Raw genomic sequence first — 18,129 nt, forward strand, 5'->3', positions numbered from 1 at the left:
ACGACTGAAAACTACCGAATCTTTCTTTGAAGGCCCGGGTTGGAGGAGAGACTTTACCACCTCCCGGGGTCACCCCAATCTGGGGGTGAGCCCAACAGTGAACCAAGTTCTAAACACAATGCATCCCATGATAACTTTGGAAATCAAGATCTCCTAATTTTACTACATAAAATGGGCAGGCGACCTTATGCTGTTACTAACAGCGAAAAAGAAGGTGTTTATCTCCCAGTAGAAGCAAAACTAAACATAAAAGGACGCTTGTTTGGCTGCAGCTCTCCAGGACACTTTGAAGTGGATGTTTCAAAGCTCCACACACTCGAATGGAAAGTGTCCACAGCATTCATTCAGCTTTACATGTAGCACACACCTCTTCTGGCTCATTTATTTTGAGGCTTGGGAAAGTTATCATATCCTCAGTACCAGATTGTCTACACATAATTTATTACCTGTTTATTCCCAAAAGGAGGGTCTGTACCTCCTCTCAGGGGGCAGCTTGCAGATGGCAGGAAGCAATGACTGCGTACCATCAGCATCACCCTCCTTTTCACTCTCTGACCTAGGTGGAACTTCTGTATTTTCTACCACAGACTGTCCCAGTCTTGCCACCCTTACCTTCCAAGATGGTTGAGCTTAGCTTCTTCACTAGCAGCTCAAGCAATTGAGCTAGTTTCCAGATTGCCACAGTCAAACTAACCCAACAAACTCCACATGCAGGAGTTAATACAAGTGCTCATACTAGGATTGACACTTCTCCTTTGAATCCCCACCTTTAACTGGGTCTATCCTAAGCAAAAAACACTGACACAAAACATTCCTGAACTTTCCCAGATGCTGCTGAAGCAGGCACCTTTTCCTATACCTCACCTTATTTACTGCTTCCTACGGGCCACTTGATGGTCTCCCCTTGGCTTGTAACACCTCCTCACCATACAGAAGCACTTCAGCCTAATATATCACTAGTTAGTGCAGAAATAGGTGCCCTACTTACTCAAAGCCCCATTTCAGGGGTTAGAAGCCACCTGTTTCCCTCCTTCAGTTACAGAGTGATATAACTTACTTCTATCTAGAACCTGCAATGAACTGATACAAATCTTCTGATAGTGCCTAAGCTGTCTTAATTTACCCCTTTGCTCTTAATAATTATTTTGCACTCTAAATTTCTTCTTATAAACCTTCTGCAAAATGGCAAATAACTCTTTTTACAATCCAGCCTCAAAGAAAACAAATACATTAATTACCCCTGCTTTTACACCTGTGAGTAACTGGGCAGATACAAGCTTAATAGAAAATTATTTCCCCATTATTTTCTCAAGGAAATTGGATGCCAAACCCTAGGCTGTTGCAGGAAATGTAGTTGTTCTGGTATTGCTCATTAGAAGTCTGCAAAACACTGAATACTCCTACTAACATCACCTATATCAAGCTGGGCAAATGTTCACACAATTTGTGGCTGAAACAGCTGGCAATTAAAGCAGCTGTACTCTTACAAGCTATTGGGACATCAAAGATAAGATTACTCAGAAGACAAGTTTCCCTGAAATTGTCTCCAATGCCCAAGACCTCATAATACTACTACATGAAATACATTGAATTGCATTCAGACTAGAACATTCCCGGTGGGGTGACTCAGGCAACCTAGTCTGGGATGACTCATTTTTCTATGTGTATAGAGTCATATACATGGCCAAAGCCATGAACATGTATTCTGGTTAAATGGGAATAGTCTACCTGGCTTCGGGTACAAAAGAAAGACAAAGACAAGTTCTGTATTTCAGGGAAAAAAAAAAAAAAAAAGTATCACCATTATCCTCTGGATGGGACTGAAACCATTTCTCTCCCATAGACACCGTGCCACCAGTAGCAAAGGGATCAACCCTTAACTTCAGAAATTGGGAGCATGCAATTAACACCACCTCAATCTGTTCTCCAGCCACTCTGAAGCACAACCACTACCAGGGGTAGGTTATTTATGCAGCAGAGGGAAGTTTTGCTAAAACACTGGAGTCAACCAAGTCCCACAGTCCTCAGTCAATATCTTCCAAATCAGAGAAAGACCCCACAGCTGTGTGCACATGTGAAAAAGTTTTTTGTAATACTTACTACAGCCTGATGGAATATTTTGATTGGTTATCCCTGCAAACACCACAAAGCAAATCACTAGAATGAGAATAAGAAAAGTCTCCTGCATTCAAACTGGACTACTTCCCTGACAAAGGAGATTTTTTCAATTCCATGTTTGGTTTTTCTGTTAACCAAATGCCTCACCATCATTGAATAATATTAACTAAGCCAGTGTGTGAGTACTAGCAACAAACTGTAAAACCCAGGAGCAGAGGCCCTGCAAGACCTTCTGAGCATTGCCTTCTGGAACCATGGAGCCAGGCACAGCATTTTCTGTTCTTTAATCAGCAGTCAGTAGTAAAGGCAACTCTTTTGCCCTGTTGGACTCAAAAAAAAACCCCACTTCAGAACAGATACAAAACCGTTCTTCTTCAGTTGGAGTGCAGAAGGCGAAGAAGTAGGGAAATATTAACTTTTCTAAAACATCTGCTCAAGTGTCACCCATGTGTTTCACTTTTCTCATTCCTGAACACAGAAATACTTTGTTCATGACAATTCTCATGTAAGGAGATGACCTGAAAAGCACAGATGTGCAAATGAATTCATCAGAATGATTGCTGCTGCTTTGAGGAGACTTGCAAGCTGTGACAGATAATACACATTGCTATAGTAACACACAAGTATATATTTGCAGAAAGGTCCAATCCCCGAGGGACTCATTCAAGTCTTCATGAAAAGTTTCAGCTTGCCAGTGAGAGAGCAGACACAATCCCATGAGATGGAGGCAGCCAACAGACCATGTATTGTATGAATTACAGGTCACTTGGGGCTGAAACAAGTGATGGGAAATAGTTTGTGAGAAATCCAACATTCAACTGAAATCCTCCAGAACTGAGGAAAACAAAAGTACTTATAAAAATACATCGTCTTCCTGTGACAATACACATCAGTAAGGAAATATGGAGTTAACTGCCCTGAAGAGTTAGATAATCTCTGCTAAGGTATGCAGACTTGGTGCAACATACATCTATCATTGGCTGGCATGAAGTTGCTCCATTAAAAGCAAGTAAAAAGACTCACATGCACCCAAAGAAAAGTGGCAACCAAAACAGGAAGGAACATATTCTACATATTCCTGAAATAATTTCCCTTCTTCTGTTTTAAGGATCCCCATGTATTAACTTATAATGGAAAACAATTATGTACACACTAAGCATGTGGTTTATTCATAGAGTCTGTCACCTCTGTATAAAATATCAATTATAGCATAATCTGCTGAGATTTCTTCTGGGCTGTCACTGTTTTCTGATTTTCTTTGAAACCACAAACACAAAATGTGATATGCCAAGCATGTGACGTACTGAACCAAATGTGCAATATTTCTACATGTGGGTTAAAATCACCTTATATTTACATTTACTCTGTACACAGATACTTGAGTTGAGTTGAATGTGAAATGATACATTTGGATTCAGTTTCCATTGATCTACTGATAATATTAATCATGTCCTTTGAAAACATTCTGCTTAATTACATCCAAAATTCTTATAGATTTTAAGTTCAGTGAGGTAAATCCCAGTCAGAAATGAAATGTGTAAAGTTGTAGTAGTAGTAGTAGAAGAAATTTTGTCCCATCTTTAAGAAAACGTTTAGCAGTTGCCCTCTGTCATATCTGTCCATGGTTACAGCCTTACATATGATAGGCGGAAAGAAGGAAGGCAGGGGTAAAACCCAACAACAAAAAAAATCAAGAATCCAGTCCTGACATTTATGCAATAAAAGGAATTATATTTTGCCTTTTCTTTTACAGTGTCTGTCATCATACTGAGTAGCCTCAGCCTAAAACTATGTCATTTTTAAGACCAGCTTATGTGGGTAGCTATTCTAGCTACAAAGTTGTGTATTGGAGGACACACAATTGGAGGAAGCTGTAGCCATGTGCCCAGTGTATTGTTGACACAAGGCAAGATGTCTTTGTTTACTAGACACTGATTAGATCTTTTTTCGTGTTAAATGCCCTTTCCTAATTGGCACTGCTCACTGGCATGCTTCCATGCTAGACCCAGCAACAGCCTTTAGTCAAAGGAATCAGAAACAGCCAGACAATTGCCCTGACTGGTGCCTGTGGATAATTCTGCTGACAGAAAATTCTGCTGGAGAAAGCATGCAGCTACATATCTCTGACAAGAGTTTTCAGCATTAGCAAAATCTTATAAATTGCTAATAGTCAGACACTAAATCTTTCCAGAAGAAGGAAGAGAAGTGGACCTAGTGACAGCAGACACAGCTGCTTGCTGGCTGTTGGGATCACCTTCCCCAGTCCTGCACCCAGCAGTGCCCAGGCATCCTCTCCAGGGCTCGCCAGAGCAACTTGAACCCAGCAGGCAGATCGTGCTCTGAAACCCTGGATGAGCACTCACACGTCCCTTCCAGTGGCTCTGCCATGGGACAGTATCTCCAGCAAAGAGCATTAATATGGCAGAAGACAAGTGTTATTTCAAAGTGCTGAAGTTCTTTCTCCAGGGAACACATGCTCACTGTCATCATAGTCCCTGAAGACAGCTGTCTGGTATCCTTTAACTTCCAGGTTATGAGTAAAATTGATGCTAAAACAAATCAACTGATACCTGTTCTCTGAGTTAATCTGTCTACTGTAACCAACAAAACTGCTTCTGCTTGCATTTGATGTTCTGTATGAGGACAGAAAATTTCTCTGATATTTCTGCAATGTTAAATAGCTCTGCACTCAGTAACCCACAATGTGCAAAAGAAAAATGTGTATTTTAGAATAATCTCTACATTGCTGTTTCCCTATTGCTCATGCTTGTGTAAAGGGTATAACAGGCTCTTGAGTTCCTGCAAAGTATGATATACTAATCCTCACAACTACCACTAACTAGCTGAGGATTTTCTGCTATATCCACCCCTGTCTTTTAAAAAATCACTCTCAAAATGATTGAATAAGAGCTGAGTATGGAGATAGATCATACACAGTCACTATTTGCTCTATGCCACCATGAAGAGAGTAGTGGTATGCTGCCTGCCCAACTCTTTGACTCACGTTTTGAGGAAGCCACCACGAGCTGTTGCGTGCAGAATTTCACATGATTCCTGAGGTGTCAGTCAGCAGAAGTGGGGGTGCAGAAATAAATCTAACTTTAAAATAACAAATTTCCCAAAATAGATTTTAGATGAGGAAAAAAAGTGTTTTCCCCAATTACAGCTGAGGAAATGCCAGGCAAGTTCCTAGGTTAATATACTTGTGAACTGAGAGAGAGCAGGTGTATCTGTCTTGACTCTATAGAGGGAAGATAGATTATATCTCACTGATTTCAAGAAAAAGGAAATAAGGAAGAAAAACTTTAAATGGTATTTATAGGTAGGAAAAAAACATAATTGGCATGGTTCATAAGTACAAAGTTTCAGTCATTAAAGTTTTAATTACTGGTGCTATGAGTAGTAAGAAAGCATGAAGCAATCATATTCAAGTGCACAAAAATCCTGTCTTTGCCTTTACTGGGAAAATGGCAGCACTTTGTTGTCCGGAAAAAGAAGTTTTGCAAATAGCATTGAACTGTTAAGGAACCAAGGCTAGGTTTATCACAGAACCTAAAATGCTGGGAGAAATTATTCAACACCATAGCAGGATCATCTCATTTGTTCCACAGGAAAGAGGATTCACTCAGTCACCTCTGAAACTTTCCATGATGTGCATCGAGCGTAAGTTTGGAGGGGATCCTAAGAAGCATGCAGATGGGGCAGCAGAAGAAGGGATCCCTGAGCAGTTCAGCCCTTGATGATTACCCAGGGCACCAGGCCAATGCTGCAGCTCATGGTGCTGGAGCTCACATTGATAGCAGCACCTGAAAAAGTAAAGCTTTGTAAGGTATAGTCAGGCTGAGGAGAAAGGCTCTGCAACATGATCTGTTCCATCTGCTCTCCTCACCAGCCAGCAATTTAATCCCTCTGCAGATAACACCTCACAGGACAAAAAGAACAAAGCTGTCTCTTTATTCAGGCAGCATGGCTCTATGCAATACCACATAGGTCATGTCCATATGGGCAAATTTACTTTTAACTCAGACTAAGATGACTATGTCCGTTCTCCCTCCAGCCCACGCTCTCCAAATTGTCCCTGTCTATCTTGGTCTACAGGAGAGTTAATTAGTACAAGGGAAAATCAAGAGGAGTGTGTGAATAATTAAGGATGCCTGTCAGAGTTTATACTCTGGTCCTAATATTTTTGGTATGGTTGAGGCACCCAAATCAGTTTTATTTTGTTTGGGCACAGCTCTGTTCCCACTGAGCCAGCTGGAAGCGTCACATCCACAGCCCCAGAGCACAGCACCAGGAGCTGGTACACTGAGCAAGCTCCATGCCTGACTCCCTCCTGCTTCCTGCTCCAGGAGCTCAGGAGCAATGACCCTGACCCCACCTCAGCTAGTTTCCAGCACCCAGGGGACAACACACAATAATTGGGAAGACCTCCCTGAATGATTTCACCTGGCAGCATCATGCAGAAATTCAAGCTGGCTTTTTGCAGAGCTGCCTTGGGAAGCCATGGTATCTGTATGACTCAGATATTTCATCCCCATTTTCCCCTGGATAATTAGAGACGACAGACACAACAGCAGTAAGGAAACATGCAAAAGCTTAGCCTACAGACTATCATGTAGAAAAGCACAGATAATAGCAGGGAAAAAATTAATTTGCACTTTTGGCTTCCATTGCAGGACATTTGATACAGTTTCTGTGTCATTCACATGAATATTAAATGACGTAGAGCCTGATCCTGCAACTTTTATGCATTCATTAATTTGGAGTTCCTGCTTATGGAAGAAGGTGTGTACCTGCAAGAGTAAGGTCTAAGTGATCATTTCCATCTCCTTCTTTGTATATTATTGATCTCTCTGTACTTTTGCCTTATTTCCCCTGGCAAAGCCTTTCAAAGTCAAAGGAAATGAAACAATACTTCCCTCTACTGGGAGACCCCGGAATTCTGGAAATTAATGTGAAGCATTAAATTTTTCTGAGCTACTTTTGCTAGGTTGAGGGACAGGCCACAGCAGCAGAAGGCAAAGACAGAGAAGAGGTAAATTTTTTTTGTTTGTTCTTTGGAGAGTTCTTATAGGAGAGTTCTTACGTAACTCATTCTTTTTCCTGCAAGTTTTAGTCAATGTGCCACGTTTTTTTTAATTATCAATGCACTTCTGAAAATCCTTGTGCCACTCAGGCAATATGCTGAGAGTTTTTAAGTCTTGCTGTGCAATTTTCTGGATCTGTTGCATAGTTGTTAGATTTTCTCAGGCTGCAATTGCATGGCCTATTCTAAGACTCCAGTGTCAGTTTGGGGAAAAAAAAAATCAATCACCATCAATGAACATCTTTGAAACTCCCTTTGGGGGTATGATTCAACAGCAGGGGGAAGTCTCCAGGGGACACGGAAAATTTCACTTGTGGCTTATAGATCTTCTTGAGAAGGCTGTTCCACAGGGCTGGAAAGGGTGATTCCCACTGGAGTCATGGGAGCCCTGAGATTTCCAGCTTTTTTATAAATCAGGATCAAGTAAAGCAAGGTCAAGCACCAGCTGTCTCATTCCTGATTTCCAGGCATCATCTACTGGCAGCTGTCCATAAGCTTTTCTATAGATAGAGATTTCTACTGGTTGTGGAGGCCACAGGGAAATTTGATAATAGGGGAGATTTATACCAAGTAATTCCCAGATACCTCTATTACTAGTTTTGTCTCTGTCAGGTTGCCTTCCAGCCTCTCTCAGGGTTCTGCACAGTGCTTATGTTACCTTCCATACTTTCTGATTGTTAATAACTCTGTAATCAAATTAGGGCCATGAATGTAAGTTTGTCCAACAGCCTTAACATCTACAAATCTGTCTTCATATGAAATCCAAAGTGTCCTGGGTTGCTCTTTAACTGACTAAGTATCATTATCTAACACCTCTTTAACCAATGAGGTAATAGATGAGGTATTTCAGCTGCTAGTAAAAGTTACCATTTCTGGGCTGAAACACAGAACTACACAACAGCAAAGCTACAGGCAGGAAAGCAGCCACAAAACAGATTTTTCAACTGAGAACAGAAAGAATTATGGTCCATGGTCAGACCCTGACTAATCTGTGGTTTGTATCCAGCTCTTATTGAAGCAAAGCTTTTACCAATTCAGTAGTAGTTGCCCAAGGATGGCAGCTCTAATCTGGATTTTACATTCTGCCAGTTCTCTTGAATAAACACCTGATGCTTTGGAAAAAGCACAGTGGCATCCCTCAGGGGCTACAAGAGGTCAGACTGCCCTTTCCTGCCTCCTAAGACCCACTTGAATCACAGGTTTAGCATGCTGGCTAAAAAAAAACACCAAAAGGTAGTAATACAACTTGATTCATGGGCTTGACATGCTCAGCTGAGGACTCTTGCCCCACTTTTTGTTCAGTTAGTCAGTTCCTCTTTTTCACATGGAACCTCGGATACTGTGTTTCTTTCCTGTGTCCAGGAACATACTTGCCCTGAATCTGAAAAGGAAGGAAAATGTACTGTTTCTAAAAATGACCATATCGTCATTGCAGGCAGGTCATGAGCTCTACGCCAGCAGCTAAGCAGTCATGCTCAGCTAGCTCCATTTGATGAAATCAGGTTGCATGTATGAGTAACTACTTATTCAGCCTCATATGGAATTCAAGATCTGGTCATTTTAAGTCAGAATCAGAAATCAGAAGACCATAACGGATCACAAGGCCTAAGTCACATTGTAGGAAAGGACTTTCTGTTCTTAATTATTCAGAGCAGTGGGACCTCAAGACTTGGCATCTCACATTGAGGGGAAAAAATGGTCCTTTTATTTGGTAGGAAAACAGCACAGCAACCTCCCAGAAACAACATAGCTGGAAAGAATAGAACTGGGAGATTTCCTTTTAGGGCAAATCTCTCAACCATTCACTGATTTATTATTAACATTTGTACTGCTGCTGTGCTAAAAGGTCCCGGCTGGCTTGGGTTCCACTAGGCTAAGTACCATGCTGATGGTTTTATCTGCAACTTGAGGCTGCAGTTCAGCCTGTAGCCCAAAGACCAAGATCAATGATACTTCACACAGCTGAAGGGTGACCTGCTTGTCCTTTAAGCCAGAAAATTGTGGCAGAGGAGATGTTCCCAGGTGAGGGCTGTCCTTGCAGGTAGAGTGGTCACTACTGTCTAAACAGTTTTCATTTTGAGACCAAATTTGAGCAAAATAAATGCAAGTTCCAGCCTCTGCAGGCTTTCACATCTGATTTTTCAGACCTGTATGCCTTGCTACTGAGCACAGAGGTCCATCACTCCTCATTATATACAGGCATTTTTAAACTGGGGGTGAATTTCAACCAGGTTTATGAGATACACCTAAATATGGCAGCAACTACTTTTAAAAGGCCTGATAATATCCCACTGCAGTTGCAGCACTGGTCTAACACTGGCTTTGCTCACTGTGGGTAATAAAGTTGTAAATTCAAACATTGCAACATGTTTGACTCAATGATCTGAGAAATCTTTTCCAATCTTAATGATTTTGTGGTGCTTTTGGGTTTTTTGGTGACTCTTGCTTCCTGCTCTTGCTCTTCATATGGCTGACTGCTGTTTGGTTTGCACTCCATTATAGCTCCCAGATCCCCATGGATTTGCTTTGTTACAGCATAAATGCCTGCATCTTGTTTGTAATCCTACATCTGATTTCACTTCACCAGACAAAGAACTTCTTACCTGATGATCTTTAGAGATCTTTTACAACCTTAACAATTCTATGATTCTGTAAATCAATCAGCTGAAGTTTAATACTGACATTTCTCCAATGATTTTACTTCAAATTCTCCTACTCTCCTCAGTAAATCCCATCCATCTTAGACTGATTAGGCCTTGCATTTCCCTACTAGCTCATGATAAAATTCATCAGTCCCTACTAAACCAACTAATTTATCAAAATGTTTGCTGTTCTAGTGCATGTACAAAGCCCCCCATGGATAAAATTATGTTGGAACCAGAAATCTGGGAATAAAAAACCTAACATGGATTATTTCAGACCCATCTTATTCCTTGTAGGCTGGTCAAAGGAAAGAAAACGGGTGCTGTTTTGACATATGGGACATATTTCTTTCTAGGACAACAAAAAGTCTTCAGACATGGACAAAATGTTTTATATCTGGTGATTTTAAACTGGGATAATCTGGCTACATAAATGTGGATGAACTAGGAACACATCTTTTTTGCTGGGTCTGTTACAGTTCACCAGTTCAGTCTTCCTCAGTGAGTAATTAATCGGCATACTTCTTCCTCTACTTCAAATGTGTTTCTAGAATTTTTATGTAATCTCTAAACTGTCACTCATTTTGTCCTTGTGTTCTTCTTCCTCTCTTATTTTATCCTGATTGCTATGTACCCTCTCCTCATGTCAACACAGACTAGAGGACTCTCTGAATTCTTGTGGAGATAAAAAATCAAGCCCTGGGGTAAAGATTTATAGTGCTGGAGTCTCTACCACTGCCATAACTAAGCAATTCCAGCTGCCTGCCTCATGGCAAATAAGTAAATGGTGTCTTGAATTAAGTGTCCCACAATCTAACAACATTACCAGGAGGAGAGCCCAGCCACCTTGTTGGCTCAGCTGTTTCTTCAACACCACCACCTCTGAAAATCTAGTTCTTTCCAATGTGCTTCTTTGGCTGTACCTCTACATTTGAAACTGAACAACCTACCAAACACTATTGATTGAAACATTATGTTATCATATTACTTTCAATAGCACTCTACTCCAACCCAAAATAGCATTTGCCTTTGATCCTCTGTACCAGATGTTTTCACTGAGCTATCCAAAATGACATCTGATTTCCTAAGTGACTAAAAATCCTTTCCAGCTCAAATTACTCTTTCCACATGCATGTACAGTATTTAATATGATGTTGTATCATTGTGTTGGGTAGCTGAGTTTGGTCCGTCTGACTAGTGAGTCACACTATTTTTATTAAAGTAGAAAAAGCATTATGCACAAGATTGTCTGATTTTCTTCACTCCCTCTTCCACCAGCTTATGAAGACAAATAGTTTTAAACCATCATTCAAGACAGATCTATGTGCTATCAAGTCAGATCCTTCTGTTTTTTTAACCAGTTACTTGATCAGGCCTGACCCTTATCCCCTTCTTTACTGAATAGCTAATTGTGTGAATTTTTGTCAAATCCCTATTCAGAAGAAAGCATGTGCACTGTCACTACATCACCTTGTCTCTCTAAGAAGAAAGGTGACACCACACTAGTAGAACAGCATGAAAACTTTCCATTTCTTCTGAGGCATCAAATTCTGGTGCATCTCCTCTAGGATACAGGAAAAAAAAGAGAGGTGCTTGGAAAGATAAAACCATACAGGACTATTAATTTGTCATACAAAATAACTCTTCAGAACATAAATGCAATTTTTTTAGGTAGTCTGAAGCAAAATGTCAAATTAAAAACATGGTCCATCAGTACTATTCATGTGAGGGTGCTTCAGTTCACTGAGAATCTCTCACAACGGATCCATTGGAAAGCTCCTTGGCAGCTTTTGAACTCTGGTTCAACAACAAAAGAATTTGGGCACATAAAAGTAGGATCTAGACTCTCCAGTCACAAAACGCATTTCTTCACATCCCTGTTGAGCTTCCACCTACCCTGCCATGCACAAAGTGAGTGGGAGTGAGAGCTGGCCAGAGAACTGCTACTCTGCTGTTCTCTGCAAGATAATGGGGACAGCATTGCTGGCACAAGGATGAGGGTCAGGCTGAGTGGTAACGAGGAGTAGATGGTGGAGATGCATAAGGGCATAAAGACATGCTGAAAGTCACAGCCTGCAGTTCCACAAATTACATTAACTGTCATATATTTTCACTACTCAAATTGGACTGATAGGATAAAAATCTTCCTGTTAGCCTGGGTTCCTATGGAAATGAAGATTATGTAATTTCTCTTTCTCTCTCCATCAGCTTTTCCTGCAGTTTTCTGGACCAATTTTTGGCTTGTTTTAATGCAATCTGACATGACCTCACAGTCCTCAAAAAATTAATGTTTTTAAGAGTTGCGTGAAATCAGCATCTAGAGAGAGAAGAGATTCAAGTCTTCACCAGAGGAAAAGCTTCAAATCAAGCATTCTTCCTCCGGCCTATTTGGCTATTTGGCCATTTCTCCAGCCAGACAGAAGATGTCTTGCCTCTTGCCCAGCCAGCAGTTAGGTGAAAGAGCAGGAAGCTATAGAGAGATTTAAAGAACATGTTGCAAAAGGCAAAGATTGACAAGAGTTACAAGGAACATTATTTCTGCAGACACAGAGGAGCAGCCCAGTTCAGTTAGCACAGAGGCTTCCTGCTCTCCTGGGCTTCCATGAACAGCAGCAAATAGGAGCATCTGAGTCAAAATTCGTCCAGTGGAGCCCTAAAGCAGCCTCACTACCTTCTCCTAGTGTGAGCCCTGCCTTTTCCATCCATACCTGGAGGATAGGTAATGCAATGAGCACCATCTGAACCAGCACCAGGCTTTTCGTGACATGGGCAAAGTTGTGGTTTGCCATGCTCTGTTTGAGGGATTGGAAGTGGATATTCCTTGCAAGGGAGAAACACGAAAGGATGACGTGGTGCAGAAGGGCCAGACTGTTCATTTCTACAGCCCACTGTGATGGAGTGATTGCTGCCACTGGCAATGGTCAGACATGAACTCAGCATCTGTCCCAACATATCCCTAAGTGGCAGAAAGCAGCAAACATTTATTTACACAGCTGTGGCTTCGTACCACCACATGATAAGACCAGAGGTGTTTTACCAACTTAGGTAAAACCATCCACCATCCTCAGCAGATCCTCTGCCTGCCTCACCAAGGTAAAGAGTCAGGTTCTGGGTTTCTCCCAATGGACAGCAGCTGCTGATTCCTTTCTAGATGGATCCCAGGGACAGCCTTTAATTTTGAAGTCCTTAAGCCTGTTTTCCCTCGCCTTGCAAGGGAATTTCACTGAGACCAGAGAGTGAGGATGTCCTGGGTAGCTTAGGAAGTTCTCAACACTTGGTAAGGTTGGGACAAGGTCTGGGTTCCTGTACGACCTCCAAGAACTGCCTCTGCATTTTATCTAAAAAATGCAGATTATTAAAGAAAAAAGTATGTTGGACATGTTCAAACCAGTTTTTCTGATGCAAAACATTGTGCAAACAGAAGTAGAAATAAGGTCATTTTGCAGTCTTGATTTGTCCCAATACAGTGAATAAAACCAGCCAACCAATGTCCTTTGGAAAACCTCAGACATTTTATAGTCTTCTTTGCCCTTCAGCAACAGAAAAAAAAGAAAGGCGGGGGGAAGGAGGAGGGAGGGGAGGGGAAGAAAAAGTCTTTTCTGCATCTGTTTAAGGAAAATACTAGACAGTGCTCAATTTCACATTTGTGGGAGGATGATTATGGCCAAAGGTTTGATATGTGGTTTTACAGCACAGAAAGATATTCTGGGGCATTTTACAGCCACTAAAAATGTTGTGTTTTGGTGTGGATAAACACTCCATTATCTAAGAAGCTGATTCATTATACCTCAGTGGTAGTGTCATGCCATATTTTTAATTGTGAGCTTGTGGTGATAACAACTAAGTGCATCATTTTTTCCAGGAAGCTCGTCTAATGCAGAGATCCATTTGATCTGATTTCTCTATCGACTTATGCTGCATGCCAAAATAACAAGTCATGACTTCATGTCACCACTAGAAATGAGCTTAGCCAGAGTCCATCTCCAGACAGAAAACATACCCACAGTCTGGAGGAATTTGAAATCACTAAATCATAGCTTGGGAAATAGCTTCCAACAGCAGAGATCAGAATAATTTGATAGGATGGGAATAGAGGTTGGGGAAAAACAAAGAGCTAGAAAATTCAATAAAATTTTGGGGATCAATGAAAGCACTTTAAATGCAGTTTTGCTATGATACTTTAAGTAATTAAAGGCTCGTGAATGTGACAAGAAGAATTTATGCCAACATGCTAAAAACATGAAGAATGAGTGTGCTATTCCCAGAGATACAGACAAGAGATTTTGGGGCCATTCCTATAGCCCTCTGAGTACTGCTGCTGCACCACAAAACTGGCTCCCAGCCAGTGGCAGGGTAGCTGAGGGCTCCATCTCACTATTACAGCTTAGCCACTGTATCTTTCACCTAAGTAAAGCTGTAAACTCTACCTTTAAAAAGTATCTCAATCATTCGTAGTGAAGAACCGTGGAAATTTTTGGACAGTTTGTTCACCTATAACAATGTCTTGAAGTATTTTACTGACAGCACTCTCCAGAAGCCATTTTTGGAGTGTCTAACTCCAAGGACCAGAGCAGATGGCAGTAACACTTTTACTTACTTGGCTAACACGTTGCCATGCATTTTGTCTGTAGCCTGGATGACGTGTGCAACAGACCTCTTTTCCCCAAGATATTTACTTCGAGGCCATATCCTCCTGATTCTCCTGACGCCAGGCAGAGGGTCCCCACGTCCCACTGCTCTCGTGTGTGTGTCGCAGGTTTGCCACTAGAGGACACTGAATTAACGTGAGACCTTGCTGAGGGCTGACGTGGGGGCTGAAGCTGGAATGGGATGGGGGGGTTCTGTGGGCTCACATCACTTTCTTCTCCCACTTATGAAAACTCTGGGAAAGCTGGAAACTGGATGGGGGTGGGTCTCAGCTACACCAGTGGTGGTTTGCCACTCGAGGGTATGACTTTCTTGGATGATTTCCATTCCTTTGGGATTCTTTCATTTTATATTTGGGGTGCATTTTTTATACCGCTGGGGAGGAAAACTGGGAAATCAATGTTATTTTGCATTGTGCAAAGCTCTATGTGTTTGTTTATGATGGACTCTTTACTAGACAGCCCATTCAAAAGGAATTGTGAAAGAAACCAAACAGGAAAGGGTGGAACAATAATCTCGATAAGAAGCATCACAGGCAATGCTCAAATACAATAGTCAGATTTACAGCCTGGAAGATGTGAGGGCTCTGCCCCAGTCCAGTGAAACTGTTGTTTTTCCAGGGCTGTAGATCCGGAGATCAAAGGGTAAAGATCAAGCCTGCAGAAGATGCAGGAGAGAGGGGGATGCAAAAGTTCTTTTAGTCTCCTGAGGCTGACAGATGCATGAAGTTCTGACTTGGCCTCCAAGAGAACAAAGTCTCACCCACTTACATAAGTAATTCTTCACTATGAAGAAACTCTTTAATAGTAGGGAAAATCCCATAACTGTCCATGCCTTCTCCCTGGAGGAGCTTTCTACCTCACCACAGCTGTTGGTCTGTCATGGATATCACTCTTCATGAGGAGCTGGATCCAGAGAAATTCCTAGGGAGGCCTGCACCAAATGCCAGCACACCAACAATGTATCCAACACAGTATCTGGTATAGGCAGGACAGGAAACAGACTTCTTGAGGAGAGCAGAATGGACCAGGGCCCCTTTGTCCTTGGCCTCTCTCAGGATAGCCAATGTAATTGCTGACACAAGGGAAGGTTAAGTCAGGCAAGTGAGTTAACAGCTCTCTCAAGGGGCCAGGACTCTGCCAGAAAAGACATTCCTGCTTCCCCTGACTGCACTTTTCACAGATGCCCATGCAAGGAGGATCTGTGCCTTTCCAAGGTCCCACTCATGAAATCACCTGCTATACCTTTCCCAGTAGCTCTCCCTTCTTAATGCAGGCAACTTAAATTTGCAAGAGATGGGTGCCATCAAGGGTGGCCTAAAGCCAGCTGCAAGCAAAGCCTTGAGGAGGAGCCATCACCAAAATTAAATCATCATGGAAATGACACCAAGGCACCACCACCACCACCTCTGGGAAAGGAGAATAAATAGTTTCTCCATGACAAGCATGGCACAGACCCTGTGCCAGTGGAAAGGGACAATCATGTTTGTGTGTAAGAGGGAACAGGCACTGCACCAGGGTGCAGCTACACTGGCAGTGCTGCCAGTAGGAGAGAGGACTGGCACCTGTCACATTGCAGCATGGAAACCCATGCTAAGTTTGTGGGAGTATTCATAGCACTATGGTGGCTACACAGTGTCTCAGAGCTGATTTTGGAAATACAAGGTCCCTTATGACACTTCTCTTCATTTTTCTTCTTTGGATGAATACATTAGGGCAGAGTCAATTCCTGTTCATCACCATTAAACACAGTATAGCAGTCTTTGCACCAAATATTGCTACTGGCAAACATCTTCAGCTGCTAAATCCTGCAGTAGGGAATGGAAGGGCAGTAGGAGCATGCAAACAGTACTGTTCTTCCCAGGCTGTTCTTCACAGAAACTACCCATAGTGTCTCTCATGATGGGTGAGAGTTGAGGTACAATGAGAACAGAAGAATGGAAGAAAATATTTTTTTTAATTGATGACAAATATTAATCTTTATTGAGTCACTGTATTTTGCATTCCACTAGACAACATGCTGTTACCCCGAAGCTGTAGGAGACATTCCACCCAATTTCCTATTCCCAGCAGGTAGAACAAGCTCGCAGAGGGAAAACAAGTCCAATTCAGAAAAGGATTGCAAACCACCATCTCAGGAAGAATCCCAGCCAGATTAGCAGAGGATGTTTAATGGGAGAAGGAAGAGGTTGACTTCACCAATTACCCCCTAAGCCTTTGGCTTTTTTTTTTTTTAATTGTTCTATGTAGCATATCTGGTTTCTTTCTGAAAATCAAAGCAAACCATTCATAAAATTATGAGAAAAACCATTCATAAAATCTTCTCCATTCTTTTAATCCATACTGTTGCCAAACTTATCCCCAGTCCATAGGCAGCCCATGATAAGCTAAAGTTGCATTTGGAGCAAGCTATTTGATGAGAGAAAATAAAAATCTGGCTGTTTTAATATTCAAATGAGGTTTAAGACAAGCAAGAGAGATTTATTTTTTTAAACAGAGACCAAGAGAGAAAATTTAAAAATTAAGTATCTGGAAAACTTGCCCATGTCAAAATCCTCACAGCCACCAAGGGGAAAGAATACAGCTCTAAATCACAGCATGAGACAGGAGGGGCTGCACATCCTTGTCATGCACAGCCAAAATCAAGAGCCTGAAAGGAATCTAGATAAATCCCATATTGACATAACTCATATTTTCTTTCACCTCTCTGGCCCCATCCCTTAGGGTTATATCAAGATAGATTCTCACTGAGTTATCCAAACTCTGCATTACTCAGTTCTATGTGGGTGCACCCCTATCTCACCTACCCCTCACCTCTGCTCTCTGGCCCTGACCTCCATGGGAGCTCAAGGTGGAGTCTCTCACATACCTCCAGTTTCAGTCCAGAGAGTCTAATGACAACATCCAATGCTTGTTTAATTTCTGGGATTGCCAGAAAGAGATATATTTAGGAAAAAATCTGAAAAGTTGCCCCTTTGTCTTGTGCTTTATGGAAGTTCCTGGCTCCTGCAAGTCTCCCTGTACAAAAGCTAACTATTAAGCTCTTGTTATTGCAGCTCATTTCAGTAACAGTAGTTGTCCAGCAAGCACTACATTCAAACTGCAAAAACCTTCTTTAATTCACATTAACATATAAAGGACATTTTGTTGTATCAAAACACTTTCACTTTTTAATTCTCTGCTGTTATTCACATACATGAAATGGGGATAATTAGCAGCCAAAAATGTTTTACAACTTCTAAAAGGTAACAGTTGTATTAAGTGTGTCAAATGTTTTCCTAGCAGCATATGTGTACATATTTTTTAGTATTCATTTCTGGCTTATTTTAAAAAATGAATTGAAATTAAGACACCTGCTGGTATTCAACCTCTACCTAATTTCAATTACCACAAGCACATAATAGAAGAGCAAATACAGGCAATTTCAGGTAGCTCTACCATTTGCCATCATATTCCATCTCTTGTTTAAAAGAGCTGTTATGGCCCATTTTGATGGAAAAAAGTTAATTTTATGTTCTGATTTCCTTTTTTGTTGCAGAAGATAGAGATGTACAAGATTCCAAAGACTCACAAATTGAACAGTTTCACAACGCTGCAGCACAATTACAATCTCCATTCCATGCATATTCAGAAGCAA

The sequence above is a fragment of the Vidua macroura genome, chromosome 5 (assembly GCF_024509145.1).
Source record: "Vidua macroura isolate BioBank_ID:100142 chromosome 5, ASM2450914v1, whole genome shotgun sequence".
Taxonomy (NCBI): domain Eukaryota; kingdom Metazoa; phylum Chordata; class Aves; order Passeriformes; family Viduidae; genus Vidua; species Vidua macroura.